General features: G+C 42.6%; 1 non-coding gene and 1 pseudogene across 1 annotated transcript; both read left to right on the top strand.

Moving 5' to 3' along the window:
* Window positions 1–12,687, top strand: part of LOC105549805 — a 16,318-nt pseudogene extending 3,631 nt beyond the window's left edge.
* TRNAQ-CUG lies at window positions 11,677–11,748 on the top strand. The gene has a single exon. It is a non-coding gene; the product is annotated as a tRNA-Gln (tRNA).
* Window positions 12,688–15,058: the final 2,371 nt, after the last annotated feature.

Here is a 15,058-nt window from a genome sequence, read left to right as displayed (position 1 = left end):
GGCTCACTGCAACCTCTACCTCCCAGGTTCAAGGGATTCTTCTGCCTCAGCCTCCCAAGTAGCTGGGACTATAGGTTACGTGCCACCATGCCCAGTTAATTTTTCTATTTTTAGTAGAGATGGGGTTTCATATGAGCCAGGTTGGTCTTGAACTCCTGACCTCGTGACCCACCCGCCTCAACCTCCCAAAGTGCTGAGATTACAGATGTGAACCACCACACCAGGTCAAAAGCAGTGCACATTATCTTTAGCAAGCTAACGCAGAAACAGAAAACCAAACACCGTGTGTTCTCACTTATAAGTGGGCTGAAAATTAGCACGCGTGGATACATGGGGTTGGGAGGCAAGGACAACACACACGGGAGCCTGTTGGAGGGTGGGGGTTGAAAGGAGGGAGAGCATCAGGAAGAGTAGCTAATGGATGTTGGGCTTAGTACCTGGGTGATGGGATGATCTGTGCAGCAAACCACCATGGCACAGGTTTACCTATGAGACAAACCTGCACATCTTGCATATGTACCCCTGAACTTAGTAAAAGTTGGAAATAAAAAAATTTTTAAAGACAAGAAAAACAACAACAACAACAACAACAAAAAGAGTGGTGCAAATCTGTACCACGCTCATTATAAACAAAAGAATGAGAGTGAAAACATGAATATCTGACAAAAGTAAACAGCAAAAAAACACTTTATGCTAGCTAGAGGAATAATATCCTAGCATCTACCTAGAGTCAAATGGAACTGTTTTTCCCTGAACTGGCCTACTTGGGTGACTGACCAGGGCGAGGTGAAGGGAAGAAATCTTGGCATGAAATGTCCATTTCTTCCTTCTTGTTTAGGTCTCTGTAAGGCATAAGAAGTTAAAAGCAAGATCTGATCCATGGCGTTTTCCAGGAACTCAAAAGAGGTGGAGGAGGAGGGAAGTTCAGTTATCACCCTGGTCTTCTGGAGTATCCCAGGCAGAGTCCCAAGAGTTCAGCTTTTCAAACTCGAGTTCCTGGGTTCTGACTGTCTTTTTTGAGGAAAGTACTGATGTTTATGTCAAGGTTGGGAGGCTTGAGAGGCACCAAGCAATGGGGAGGCAAAGAGAAGACATCAACAAGCAAGGCAAGAACTTTCCACAGGCTCACACTGGATACAGGACCAGAGACAAAAAGCTGGGTGAATTTCTGATGTTTTCCTACAGAGGTTTGTTATCCAGTTGCACAGAGTCTACTCAGAATAAGGCTTTTTCAAGTCAGCTCTTTTAATGTGAAGCCATAACTTTGTGGTGTTGCTTGATGCAAATCTCCACTGTGAGCCTTTGCTTTGGGTGTCTTTTTTGTTAGTCACATCTTCCAAAGAGAACATGGTGAAAATCTTGACTCCTTTCCCCAAGTCTGTATCTTAACTGTTTCCAAGGCTGCAGAGTTCGGGGTCAGGAGGCATTGGCAGTTCAGTGGTAGAATTCTCGCCTCCCACATGGGAGTCCTAGATTCCATTTCCGGCAAATGCAGTGTCCTGTCTTTGTGCCCTGTGGTTTTTACATTTACTTACTGTGCCGCGCTAATAAAGGAAAAAAAAAAAAGGAGGGGAGGGTTGATGGGGGAACCACTGTATAGTCCTCCGGTTCTTTCCGTAGCAGAATTTATTTTTCTTTTATTTATTTATTTTTGTTTGTTTGTTAGAGACAGTCTCAGTCTGTCACCCAGATTGGAGTGCACGATCCAGGCTCACTGCAACCTCCACCTTCCCAGCTCAAGTGATTCTCACGCCTCAGCCTCCCAAGTAGCTGGGATTAGAGGCACGTGCCATCATTTCCTGCTAATTTTCGTATTTTCAGTAGAAACGGGGTTTCACCATGTTGGCTAGGCTGATGTTGAACTACTGACCTCACATGATCCACCAGTCTTGGCCTCCCAAAGTGCTGGGATTACAGGCGTGAGCTGGCCCCAGAGCGGAATTTATCTAAGCAGAGACTTTGCAGAGACTCTCTTTGAAGCTGCAAGTGAGTCTGGTTGGTCTCTGCGTTTCTACATATTTGGCCCTAAAACTGACTTTTATCGTCTCTGCTGCTGGATCCCTGCAGTACAAAGAGTCAGCTGGTCACTGATTCTCTGCCTGTACCTTCGATAGACCATTGGAGCACATCTCGCGATGGAGTGCGGCTCAAGAAATGACATTCCCGAAAGGAGAGAAGCAGTGGGGTTGGGCGGACACACGCAGTGATGGGGAACTGGAACCCAGGGCAAGGGGAGGCGTGTGGGGAGGAACCCGCGTGCAGATGAGGGGAGCTGCGGAGAGGGGTCTCGGACCTTCCTGTCGAGGAAGGCCCGGTCTTTGGTGGTCTCGGCAAAATGAAGGATGGGCCCCGAGTGGAGAACAGCATGTCCCCAAAACTCATTTCTATCACCCCTGTTTGTTTTACACTCCACCAGGCAAGTCTTCTGTCCAAGGGTTTCTTTTTAATGCTTCTCTTGAAGCAGCGTGGTGGGGAGGCCATGGCAGTCGTTAGCTCTGGAGGCCTGGGGAGGACGCTCTGAAGAGGAAAGCCCTGCGATTATCCAGTTTCACCCCGTTTTCATCTACTATTTTCCTCAGCGAAGCTTGTATGGGTCCCGATGTCACATCACAGCTGCTGCATTGGTGGATTAAGAGTCGCTGACAAATCTCTTTCGCGAAGGGGTAAAAGCGCAGTTGGCCCAGAACCATGGAAAGAGACGCAAGAGCAGAACCGAAAATACTTTCCTCCCTCTTGTTCTCTCTCTGCTATCGGTGAACATCAACCTTCCACACACACCAGTTCAGTACTGCCTCGGTCTCTACAGGAGGTTTACCAATTTTTACAGTTCCCGTAAGCCATGTTTTCTTCTCGCTTCTACAGTTCTTCCGGGGTTGAGTTTCAGGAGCTGGTCAGCAGTCCAGACGAGTTCAACATCCTGGTTCAAAATCATTTGTCTGGTTTTGCTACTAGGGTGAAGCTTGCCTCCTAAACCGGAGTTAAGACGTGTTCCCTGGGCTTCTGTTTTCTAAAGAGAATTCGTATAGTCTCTTCCTTAAATGTTTGGTAGTGAAACCATCTAGACCTGGTGCTTTGTTCTGGAAAGTTGTTAATTGTTGCTTCAATGTCATTAATAGATAGAGACCTATCTAGGTTATCTATTTCTCCTTGTATGAGTTTTGGTCAACTATCTTTCAAGGACTTGGTCCAATTCATCGAAGTTATCAAATTTGTGAGCAGAGAATTGTGCATAATGGTCCTCTACTATCCTTTTAATGTCCACGCAATCAGTAGTGAGGGTCATTGTTTTCTTTTTCATATTAGTAATGTGTATCTTTTCTCATTGTTTCTTGGTTCACCAGCTAAAGGTTTTTCAATTTTATTGGTCCTTTCAAAGAACACTCTTTAGGTTTTGTTGACTTTTTTCTCTGTTGATTTCTGGTTTTCAATTTCCTTGATTTCTGCCCTAGTGTTTATTGTTTCTTGTCTTCCACTCACTTTGGACTTGATTTGCTCTTGTTTTCTTTGAGTTTCCTAAAGTGTAAGTTTGGATTATTGATTTTAGATCTTTATTTATAATATTTAATTTTATTGAATCCATTATTATTTTACTTTCTGTGCAGTAATTTTTTTAGTGTAATATAATTTTGTTCTTGTTAAAATTTCAGTTTTATATTATGTACCAAGTGTACATGTATAGGATTGTTACATGGGTATATTGGACCCAGGTACTTTGCATGGTACCCAATAGCCAGTTTTTCAACCCACTCTCCCTCCCTCCTTACCTCATGGTAGTCCACAGTGTCTAAGGTTCCCATGTTTATGTCTTTGTGTGCTCAATATTTAGGTCCTGCTCCTAAGTGAGAACATTCGGTATTTCGTTTTCTGATTCTGTACTAGTTTCCTCCAGATTATAGCCTCCTCCTCTATCCATGTTATTGCAAAAGACATAATTTCATTATTTTTAAGGGTGTGTAGTATTCCATGTTGTGTATGTATCACATTTTCTTTATTTAATCCACCACTGATGGGCACCTAGTTTGATTCCATGTCTTCGCTATTGTGAATAGCCTGGTGATAGTCATAGGAGTGCACGTGTCTTTTTCTTTTAAAGATTTACATTTCTTTGGGTATACACCCAGTAATCAGATTACTGGTTGAATAGCAGCTCTGTTGTAGGTTCTTTGAGAAATCTCTAAACTGCTTTCCACAGTGACTGAACTAATTTACACTCACTCCAAGGGTTTATAAGCTTTCTCTCCACAGCCTTATCAGCATCTGTTGGTTTTTGACTTTTTAATAATGACTATTCTGAGTGATGTGAGATGGTATCTCATTGTAGCTTTGATTTGCATTTCTCTGATTATTAGTGGTGACGAGCATTTATTCCTGTGTTTGCTGACTGCTTGTATGTCTTCTTTTAAGAAGTGTCTGTTCATGTCTTTTTGCCCACTTTTTAATGGGATTTTTTTTCTTGTTGATTTCTTTTAAGTTCCTTATAGATTTTGGACATTAGACCTTTGTCAGATTCACAGTTTGTAAATATTTTCTCCCATTCTGTAGCTGGTTTATTGATTCCGTTGATGGTTTCTTTTGCTGTGCAGAAGTTCTTTCATTGAATTAGGTCCTACTTGTGAATTTTTGTTTTTGCTACAATTGTTTTTGTGGACTTGGCCATAAATTCTTTGCCACGGCTGATGTTGAGAATATTTCCTAGATTTTCTTCTACGTTTTTTCTGCTTTGAGATCCCGGTATATATTGTGTCATTGCAAATGACAGTCAACCAGACACTAGTCATTACAAGTCAAGAAAGGAAACTTATGGTGACCAGGAAAAATGTCCAACAAATGAAAATTAGTAAAAGAGACTCCTGGGTGTCTTTTGCTGTAAAGCGTGGGGCATTGTTGTCTATAGAGTTCAGCAAACGTTTTCTGTAAAGGGCCAGAGAGATAGGAAGTATTGTAGGCTTGTGAGCCAAGAGGCACAATTAAGGATATTATGTAGGTGCACATATAACCAGGAAGAAAGCAAACTTCTATACCATTTTCATTGATGAGATTCTAAACTAACAATAGCAACTGAGTAGAACTTCTCGGGTGGTGAATGTTCTCTGCATTGAGAGCCCAGGCTCAGCTTTCCTAGGATTCCTGGAATTGCCTTCACTTTCCACCCCTCAGGCTGTTTATTCCCTGTTTTCCTCCTAAGAGTTCCATACAAAAGACCTACTACTCTGAGAAACTCCAGCAAATCTTAGTAACCACTCAGGAAGCGTATTTTAAGATAGTCCCAATCTCAAATTTGTTCTAAGACTAGTATACTGATTGAGGAGAAAGAGCCTCATGACAAAAATTCAGCTAGAGCTGTGAGTGAGAGTTGCGTGTTTCAGTACTGGTCTGGGCCCAGGTTTCCCACGAGCACCTAAAGAAAGGCTCATTTGCAGGGATCGTCAAGGTGCTCACTATGTCTACCTCATAGCCTCAAAAGAAGTGATTGACTAAAAGAATTTGTGTGGTATCCTGAAGGGAAATTAGTCCAGAAATAGAGGAAAAGATAAGAATTTTATAAAACAGCCATGTGAATCAACAGTTGTTTAAGATGTAGAAAGCTGCAAGAGACAGTTGTTCCCACTCTAATGACAAGAAAAAGCTGTATGGTCTGCAAAGTCATATGTGTTTTGATCCCACCAGAGAGCTGAAGTTGCAAGGCCCCTGAGTCAGCTGAAGTCCAAAGCATGAGACACCCCCCTATAGAAGGACAAATACATGAAGCAGTTCATCTTTGACAGATAATAGAAGAAAAAGATAGCAGCCATAAATGTTGGTTGGAGAAAAATCACTGAAGTTTTCATCATTTCTGAAAGGCCAAGTGTGAACTATTGTGACAGCTTAGAATCTCTGAGAGTCCCAGACACATAGCATGTTTTTGCCCATTTGCTAGGTCTTTCCTCCCACATCCTTAGTGCTGATAAGACATATGTAGCAGGGAAAGAGAATTTCTTGAGCTTGCCACAGTGGCGTAGGCATATAAGTCATGATCGTATGATCGACCACCACCAGAGTACAGGCACAAAACCTGGTTGCTTCTCTCACACAAACCAAAAGGCATCTACCACTGATGTTGGAGCTAGGAACCTGTCCAACCATTGGCCCCAGTGATAGGCCAACTGCTGAGGTAGAGTTAGACACAAAAGCTGTCTATATTAGACAAGGGGAGGAGACTTGCTCTTGCCCAAGACTCCCCATCATTGAAAGGTAGAGTTCCACTACCCCAAGGGGATGTCACAGGAACACTAGGACTCAGGCATCCATGGCCTGAGACTTCGTACACTTTCAATGCAATCAGTAATATGAGTTGGTTTCAATCAGTCATTTGAGTTGATTGCAGACCCTTTCCTTTAATGAGGAAAAACTGTGACATGGGTACAAATTTCCCCTGTTCAGGAAAAATTGGCCTTGACCTTAAGGATATTATATTGGTTGGATTTCTCTCAACCTCCTTCAGTTATGTTTACCATTATTAAAATTAAGTGACTTTCACTTGGATGATGTGGTAATAAAAACAGGTTGTGAGAATTTCTAGTGATTTTTGATCCCAAACCTTGTATCACTGTTGGAACTTCATGTATGTATACTTGAAAACAAAACACGTACAATTGTTGCACTGGTTTGAAGATTTTAATGGTGAAAGCAACCTAATCAGTAATCAGTACTCTACCTAGAAACCAGTCTTGGAAATACGTGATTATGCTCTTTTAAAATAGCTGAAAAGAAGACTGGGTGTTCTGGCTCATTCCTATAATACCAACACTTTGAGAGGCCGAGGTGGGCAGATCAGTGAAGGCCAGGAGTTCAAGGCCAGAAGCCTGGCCAACATGATGAAACCCTGTCTTTATTGAAAACACAAAAATCAGCTGGGCGTGGTGGTGCACACCTGTAATTCCAGAACTGATTCCAAAACTATAATTCCAAAACTGATTATAATTAAATTTGAGGATAAGGTTTTATTAAAATTATCTTTAACATTTTAATGCACCACACAAAGGTAAAATTTAGTTTTCTCTTTTGGTCAAAATGTTTGTGTAATGTTAATAGATATAAAATTTTTGCTTACCTTTTGGCTAAATGATTCCAGTTACTCAGGAGGCTGAGGCAGGAGAATCCCTTAAACATGGGACTCAAAAGTGAAGGTTGCAGTCAGCTGAGATCCTGCGACTGTACCCCAACCTGGGTGACACAGGGAAATTCTGTCTCAAAATAAATAAATACATAAAATAGCTGAAAAGAAATGACTGTTTGTTTATTCTCACTTTGTTCTTGTTTTGTTGTATAGTATTTAAACAAAAGATTATTTATCCTCATACGGAATTTCCAAAAGTGACATTTGCAGTTAACATTTTGTTAAATGATGGAGAGAAAATTTAATTGTCTTACTTTGAAAAGTTTGGCATAGGTTCTGTCACATTTTTGATGCTTTCAATCACAGTTCTGTCATTAGAATGCTGGCAACTAGTTACATGCAAGGAGTATCCTAACCACTTTAATACAGTGGTTCGAAGTTCTGCAGGCAGTAACTACTGGACACCAAATCACAGTGTTTTTATTGGTGACATGTTAGAGAGAAATAGAAGTTTCTGCAGTACAAATGTCCTATTAACTAATCCTTGTGCTATTAGCTTACAGGGCTTTGACTCCTGGGTCTGAAAAAGACACTTACTCCTGCTAAATCTTGAATATTGACACCAATCAATGCCTCATCTTCAGACCCTGGGGAAGATGACAATCAAAATGAACTGCTTTCATGAGAAATGGAACCAGAAATTGAAACCATTTAATCCCTCTAGGCCCAACAATCCCACCTGCCCCCTTTTCTACCTCATGCCCCCTCTTCTTCTAGACAGAAGAGGTGGGCACATGAGAATTGTAAGGCCGGAGTTTAAGGGATTAGTTTAGTTTATAGACTTTCTTGTCATTCCCTTTTCTCTTTTCTTTTTTTTTTCTCTTTTCTTTTCCTTCCTTCCTTTCTTCCTTTCCTTCCTTCCTTCCTTCCTTCCTTCCTTTTTTCTTTCTTTATTTCTTTTGTTTTTTCTTTTTTACATTTTTGGTAGACACAATGTTTCACCATATTGCCCAGGCTAGTCTCAAATTCCTGAGTTCAAGCGATCCACCCACCCTGGCCTCTCAAATTCAGAGATTTTCTACAAATTAGATGTTACACTGAGAAGCACACTGATGCAAGGCCAGCAACTGGGCCCATGTATTGGAATAACAGGATTTTCTAGAGCATTCATCTGCTTTTTCATAGAAAAGTATAAAAGGTCATGAAAAGTTTATGAAACACTTACGTTATGGTTAAACTGATTATAATTAAATTTGTGTATAAGGTTTTATTAAAATTATCTTTAACATTTTAATACACCACACAAAGGTAAAATTTAGTTTTCTCTTTTGGTCAAAATGTTTGTGTAATATTAATAATAGATAAAATATTTTTGCTTACCTTTTGGCTAAATGATTGACTATTTTAAGGTGACCTGTGGTCCTATTTTGTGATATCAAGTCTCTCAAAACTTGGATATTTGGCAAACTTTCTAAGAGTAAAATTTCCATATTAAGCCTTTTGGACCTCAAATTAACTTTTTGGATATTAGGTTCTTGAAGTCCAAGATAGATATATTAGGCTTCTTAGGCTTATTTGTTATGCTAGAATTAATTGTCAAATCTGAAGTGGTGTTTCACTTCCTTTGGGTTCTGTTGACACAGATGTGTTGTTAATGTGTGTTCCAGGATTGTATGAGATTCCTGGAGTTCTGATATGCTGTCAGTGATAATTACGATTATTATATTAAATTGTGTGCCACAGAAGCAACCAAATTCCCTTGTCAACTGTGTCTATAACTGTGGCTGTCTTAAGGCTTTTGTCATCCACAATTGTTTTGCTTTGATTCTTCTCAAAAAGTGACTTATAATCAGTTACAGTCCAGGCCTTGTTTATTGGGGGAAGTCCATGAAAAGGATTCTTGGATGCAGGCTTCTGATAACTTTGGAGATTGTGCCATTGAACTAAAGAGAAAATTTCCAAGGCACTAATAGAAAGGCTGATGTGTTCATAGAGATTGCTAGCCCAGTATGAAGCAGAGCAGGAGTTGATTGCATGGATTAAACTAATAGAGGACTGAAATAAGTTTTTACGGCCTTTGTTTGTTTGTTTGTTTGAAACGTTGTTTATTCTTCAGAGTCTGGAGAACTTTTTTTCTTTTGAGCTATTTATAGCCTGCAACAATTGAGTACAATAGTCTTCTAAACAGAATTTGAGGCATATTTTTCTCTCTCTGCTGAATTTCTCCAGAATTTGTAAACTGAATATTCTTAACTCATGACAATGTGTTTGTTTGCATAAGTTCAATATGATTCTGTTTTCTTTTATAATCTGACACGGGTGGAGGAATTGGTAATTTTCCCAGGGCTTTACCTGAAATGGCATTGTGAAATGTTCCAGCAAAGCCTCTTTAGGAGCGCCTATATGAGCATTCTTGCTGCACTTTGTGTGGGTAATCAGACCAAGTATATGGGACTGAAGCTTCTTTTGCAGGTAGGTTGGTCCTGCTGTGTTTTGTCTTTGGTGGAAATGGGGAACTGGAGAGAGGAATATTGTGTTTCAGGAGAAACTACAGTATTAGATGAACGTTTGATTCCTTGGTGGCCATGCAGTCACCCATGGTGTGGAGTTGCTCAGGATGCCCTTTCTCCACATGATGCAGCCTGAAAGATGGACGACCAGATTCCCCATGATTGAGGAATTGACAAATAGAAAATGGGTACTGAATAGAATTCAGTTTTCAATAGTCCCACTATTTTCAATAGTCCCACAGACAGTGTTTTTGGATAGACGTAGAAATGCACTCTGCAAGTCTTGAAGCTTGAAAGTTACATTGTTTTACCTGAGTTCCTTCCTCAGGAAAGGACCCTCAGGCCTCTCAAAAAGCATCATAGACCCGAACCTCAGCAGATCACAGCCTCCAGACAATAAGATGTCAGCCCCCTCACTCATCATGAATGCTTCCTCACCCCTCCCTAGTTCCTCTTTTCCCACACACAGTTATGTTTCTTCCCTGATACATAAACCCCTCACTTTAGTTGATCAGGAAGATTGATTTGAGACTGATCTCCCATCTCCTCAGCTGCAGCACCCAATTAAAGCCTTCTTCCTTGGCAATACTCAACGTCTGAATGATTGGCTTTCTGTGAGCTGAGCAGCAGGGCCTAGACCAAACACTTGGCCTTTCAGTAACAATACATGTACACTTTTAAAGACCACAATTAATGGGTCATGAGATATTGAGAAATTGGAATGGCATCAACTTGGCCAATTCTGAGAAAACAGCCTGGGCTTAAATGTCAGGGCTCTGCCTCCTGACCTCAACAGTATATGGTTGATTTTGAGTCATAGCAGGTGAGTATGGCCTGGTTTGAGTGTTTTATAGAAATAAAATGTGGCTGACTGCATTTATTTTAAATCCAAAAAATTTCCATTTCTGGTGAGAAAATTTCATTAAACCCAACCAACCAAACAAACATAGAAGTATATGAACAAGACAGTGAAGGATTCCCTGCTTCCCAATCTCATTTGATTGCTGTCTTCTGTTATATACTACAGGGAGGAAGGAGGCAAGGCGCCCAGGACGTCCCATGTCCTGTTTTGACAACCATCTGGCCTCCTTGGGCAAACAGAAAAGAGGGAAAGCAAAAAGAAAATAACAGAAATTTTGCAGAAATTTCATCTCCTGTCTGGGTGTGGTGGCTCACACCTGTAATCCCAGCACTTTGGGAGGCCAAGGTGGGCAAATCACTTGAGGTCAAGAGTTCAAGACTAGCCTGGCCAACATGGCAAAACCTCATCTCTACTAAATATACAACCTTTAACCAGGCATGGTGGCCCACACTTGTAATCCCAGCTACTGGGGATTACAATCACTTGAACCCCGCAGACGGAGGTTGCAGTGAGGGGAGATGGCCCACTGCCACTGCACTGCACTCCAGCCTGAACAACAGAAGGAGACGCTGTCTCAATGGAAAGAAAGAAAAGAAAAGAAAAGAAAAGAGAAAGAAAGAAAGAAAGAAAGAAAGAGAAAGAAAGAAAGAGAAAGAAAGAAAGAAAGGAAGAAAAAAGAAAGGGAGGAAGGGAGGGAGAAGGAAAGTGGAAGGAAGGAAGCAAGGAAGGAAGGAAAGAAGGAAAGGAAAGGAGGGAGGGAAAGGAGAGAGAGAGAGGAAGGAAGGAAAGAAGGAAAGGAAAGGAGGGAGGGAAAGGAGAGAGAGAGAGAAAGAAAGAAAGAAAGAAAGAAGGAAAGAAGGAAAGAAAGAAAGAAAGAAAGAAGAAAAGTGAGAGAGAATGAAAGAAAGAGAAAGAAACGAAGAAAGGAAGAAAGAAATTTCACCTCGGCACAGGAAACTATGAACAAGGCTTCAGGGTCTCTTCTCTGGCCCTAAACCCACAGCGGATTTTTGCCTCATTTTCCGAGGTGCAAATGAAATGATAGAAGTCGATCAAAGGAGAGAGCAGAGAGAAAGCAAGAAGGATAGCTCCTTCCTGCTCCTCCTTGAGTGTTGCTTGTGGCATAATAGAAATGCCTTGACATGGGTGGGTGGGAACTGTTGCTACTTATTAGGAATTCAGACACCTCCAGCCACTCTGCACCGTGAGGTTCCATGGTGTAATGGTGAGCACTCTGGACTCTGAATCCAGCGATCCGAGTTCGAGTCTCGGTGGAACCTTTCTGTTTAATTAGGACCGTAACGCCGTGTTTTACTGCTGACGTTCAGAAACTCCGAGCTGCTGGCCTCCGTGTCCCTTCTGCTCCCGCTGTCTGAGCTTCGCTGTGTAGCCGGCGCCTTGTCCCCTCTTCGTCTCCCTCTTCCGCATTCGGGATCCCAGAAACCGGGTTCTCACAGTGACCCGGACCACAGGGAAATCGCCCAATCATCCAGTCGGGGTCACCGAGCCTGGAGGGTCCCCTTCCAGGGCCAGCCTCTCGGCACCCAGCAACCGTTGGCCCGGACACCCTCGCCAGGGATCCAACGACCCAGCAAGTGCTCACCCGTCTCAGGGCGACCCTGGGCCTCGGGGTGAGAGGTCTCCTTCACTAAAAAGGCTGTCGCCCCTCAATCCTAGACCTGGAGATTCCTTTCACCCAGGAAATCTCGTAATGGCACCCATTGTCATTTTGGTAAGTAAACGGTGGCGTGAGAAATTTTGATGGGGTTAGCTCAGTCATTGGAGATTGTGTCTCAGCTTAGGATCGATGGTTGGAGACCTAACTTGGGAGTAGCACTGCTTTATTCACATGGTCCATCTGATTCTGAATGTTAATTTACTCTGTTCTTCATATTCAGATTTTTATGCCTAATTTCTAGCTCCTACGTCTCCATTGCGGGCCCTAAAAGTCGCTGTTTCACTAAGCTTCGGGACCTGACTCCGGGAAATTTCATTCTTTCGTCCCAAGATCTCAGCCGGAAAGAGAAATTCGCACGGCGGCCTCTTCAAGCACACGGCCTGGGAGCGCGGGTTCTGATCCTCCGCCCCAGCCGAGCTCCCGCGGCACCACGGGGAAGAGGAGCCTGAGCAGCTCTGAGGGGCGAGTCCCTGACGGTGGGGCTCCCCCTGGTCCCGTCAGAACCCTGCCCCAAGGAGAAGACGCCTTAGGACGCTACTAGAGTTAAAAATGTTCTCTCCTGCTCTTCAGAGCACTTGGGATGAGGTTCCTGATGGGTCGGTCTTGGGAACTAAGATGTCACTCCAGGCACTCAAGAATATAGCTCTGATTTTCATATTTTGCGGCTGAGAGCGCTTACGAAGGACTGAAAAACACCGCAGTCTTTGAGGACGAGTTTGGAGGACAAGCCGGGAGTGGGGGGTGAGAGGACGCCTTCTTGGCTCCTTAGAGTGGACTGGCAGGTAAGGAAACACACAAACTCTGTTTCCCCTTGCAGGCTGGACTGCAGGGCCTGGGATGGAAAATTGGACAGTCGAAGAGTAACAATATTTACGTACAGGTTGGTTGCACACATTAAAAATTGTTATCCCTAGAGATAAGTGTAGGAAGGGACCCGGGCACTGCTGTTCACCTCCAGCTTTGCAGCATATGTAACTTTGATAACAGAGTATAATGCATAAAAAATTCATTCCTGTTTACAAATAATTGATCACAACTAGTTACAGGTTTCTTTGTTCCTTCTCCATTTCCACTGCTTCATTGACTAGCCTTATAGGAAAAAAAAAAAAAAACCTTGTAAATATGATATTATTTCCGTTGACCCTCAGCCCACTGGTTCCCCACCCCCTGAAAGTAGTTGGAACAACAGCTGTGCACCACGTGCTGGGCTAATTTTTGTATTTTTAGTACAGAGGGGTTTCGCCATTTTGGCCAGGCGGGTCTGGAACTCCAGAACTCAAGTGATCCTCCTGCCTGGGCCTCCCTGCACCTCCCTGCTGGGATTACAGGCATGAGCCACCCCACTTGGCCATCATTTGTATTTTGAATTTAAATATTTTGTAGTCATCGCTCTTCAATAACTGGGTTTTGTTGCATGAGCATGATGGGGTTCAGGACATGCTACTCCAAAATATAACATCTTAGGGTATTGAATATTTTATGCTAAAGAAATTTGAGTAAACAACAGAAGCAGGAAGGTCACTGTCACCTCCCCCTCCCCTTCTTCCCTGAAGTCAATTGTAAGACCCTTATGTGAGAGGTGCCCTCTCTGTACTCAGAGGAAAGGTGCATCCTGGAGTGTGAAGACCCAGGGACACGAAGAGCCTGAACACAGAGGCCTGGCTATGTTTTCCTCAGTTGGTTACTGTTAGATCATACTTTTGTTGTCTTATCATACTTCTCCGTGACTATCCATTCTTCAATAAAACTACTGTTAAAAAACAAACCAAAAACAAACAAACAACAACAAAAAAAAACCCTGAGGTTTAGCTGTTTCCATGGGCCTTCGTTTCCTTTGGAAGGCACTCCTGTCATGTAAAACTTACATTCAATAAATACACATGCTCTTCTCTTGTTGGTCTGTGTTTTGCTGTAAGAGTCTCAGCAGTGAAGCTAGGCTGGGTGAGGAAGAGTCATATTTCCTCCCCTACATGTACAAATGTCTTCCACTGTAAAACTATAAAAATTTTATTGGGGCAGATTTGAAGCAAGAATTTGAATCATTATTCCCCTTTGGATGAGCTAATAAACTCCCAGCTCCTCCCAGATAGAAATACTTCTCTAGCTCCTTCCGTGAAGCTCCTTGAGGATCAAACCTGCTGGAGATTGAGGGGCCTTCCTGGGATCTCCCAGCCCAGGAGGTTACTGCTGGTGAGAGGATTACTGCAGTCTCCCTGGGAGGGTGCAGGGTCACTGGAAAGTATCACGGCTATAACTTCTGTGCAACCGGTTTTCATCACATCTGCTCTTTGTGCAGTGTTGCAGGCAAAATACAAGAGCTAACATGCACATGAGTAACATATGCACATCATCAACTGTGCCTGAAACACAAAGTGCCACATGTCACACACAGTTGATGAGTGCATATGTTTACTCATTTAGTCCTTACCTCAGGCAGAGGTCACACCATCACCTTCATATTCCGTATGAGAAAACTGAGATGCACAAAGACGTCAAGTGACTAACCCCGAGTCACTCAGCCAGCAAAGGAGGATTTGAAAGCAGGAATTTGAAGTGAAGGCAGCCTGGCTCCAGAGGACATTCTCAGAACCACTGCGTTTTTACTGCTCCTAACAAAACCACTCTTGCAAAAATTATGACAGTGAGAAAAACCTGGCATAGGAAAACTATGACTGTGAAAGAAATCTGACCTAACTAACTGCATCTTACTTCTAACCTCTCAGCTGCCCTTGTCCATTCCTGGGCATAGGCCAGGCTAACTATGAGAGGAGTTTAGTTCCAAGTCTAAGTCTGAAGCAAAGGTGATTGCCCCTTCCTGAGACAAACCCCTTCCTATCTTGGGGATCAGAACTCCTTAGCAAAGCTAACAAATTAGGCACGAGATTGGAAATTATGGCTCAGGAGCCATGCAG

The sequence above is a fragment of the Mandrillus leucophaeus genome, unplaced genomic scaffold (assembly GCF_000951045.1).
Source record: "Mandrillus leucophaeus isolate KB7577 unplaced genomic scaffold, Mleu.le_1.0 Scaffold457, whole genome shotgun sequence".
NCBI lineage: Eukaryota > Metazoa > Chordata > Mammalia > Primates > Cercopithecidae > Mandrillus > Mandrillus leucophaeus.
The sequence above is the reverse complement of the archived record's forward strand: the minus strand, read 5'-3'. Positions and strand labels throughout refer to the sequence as shown.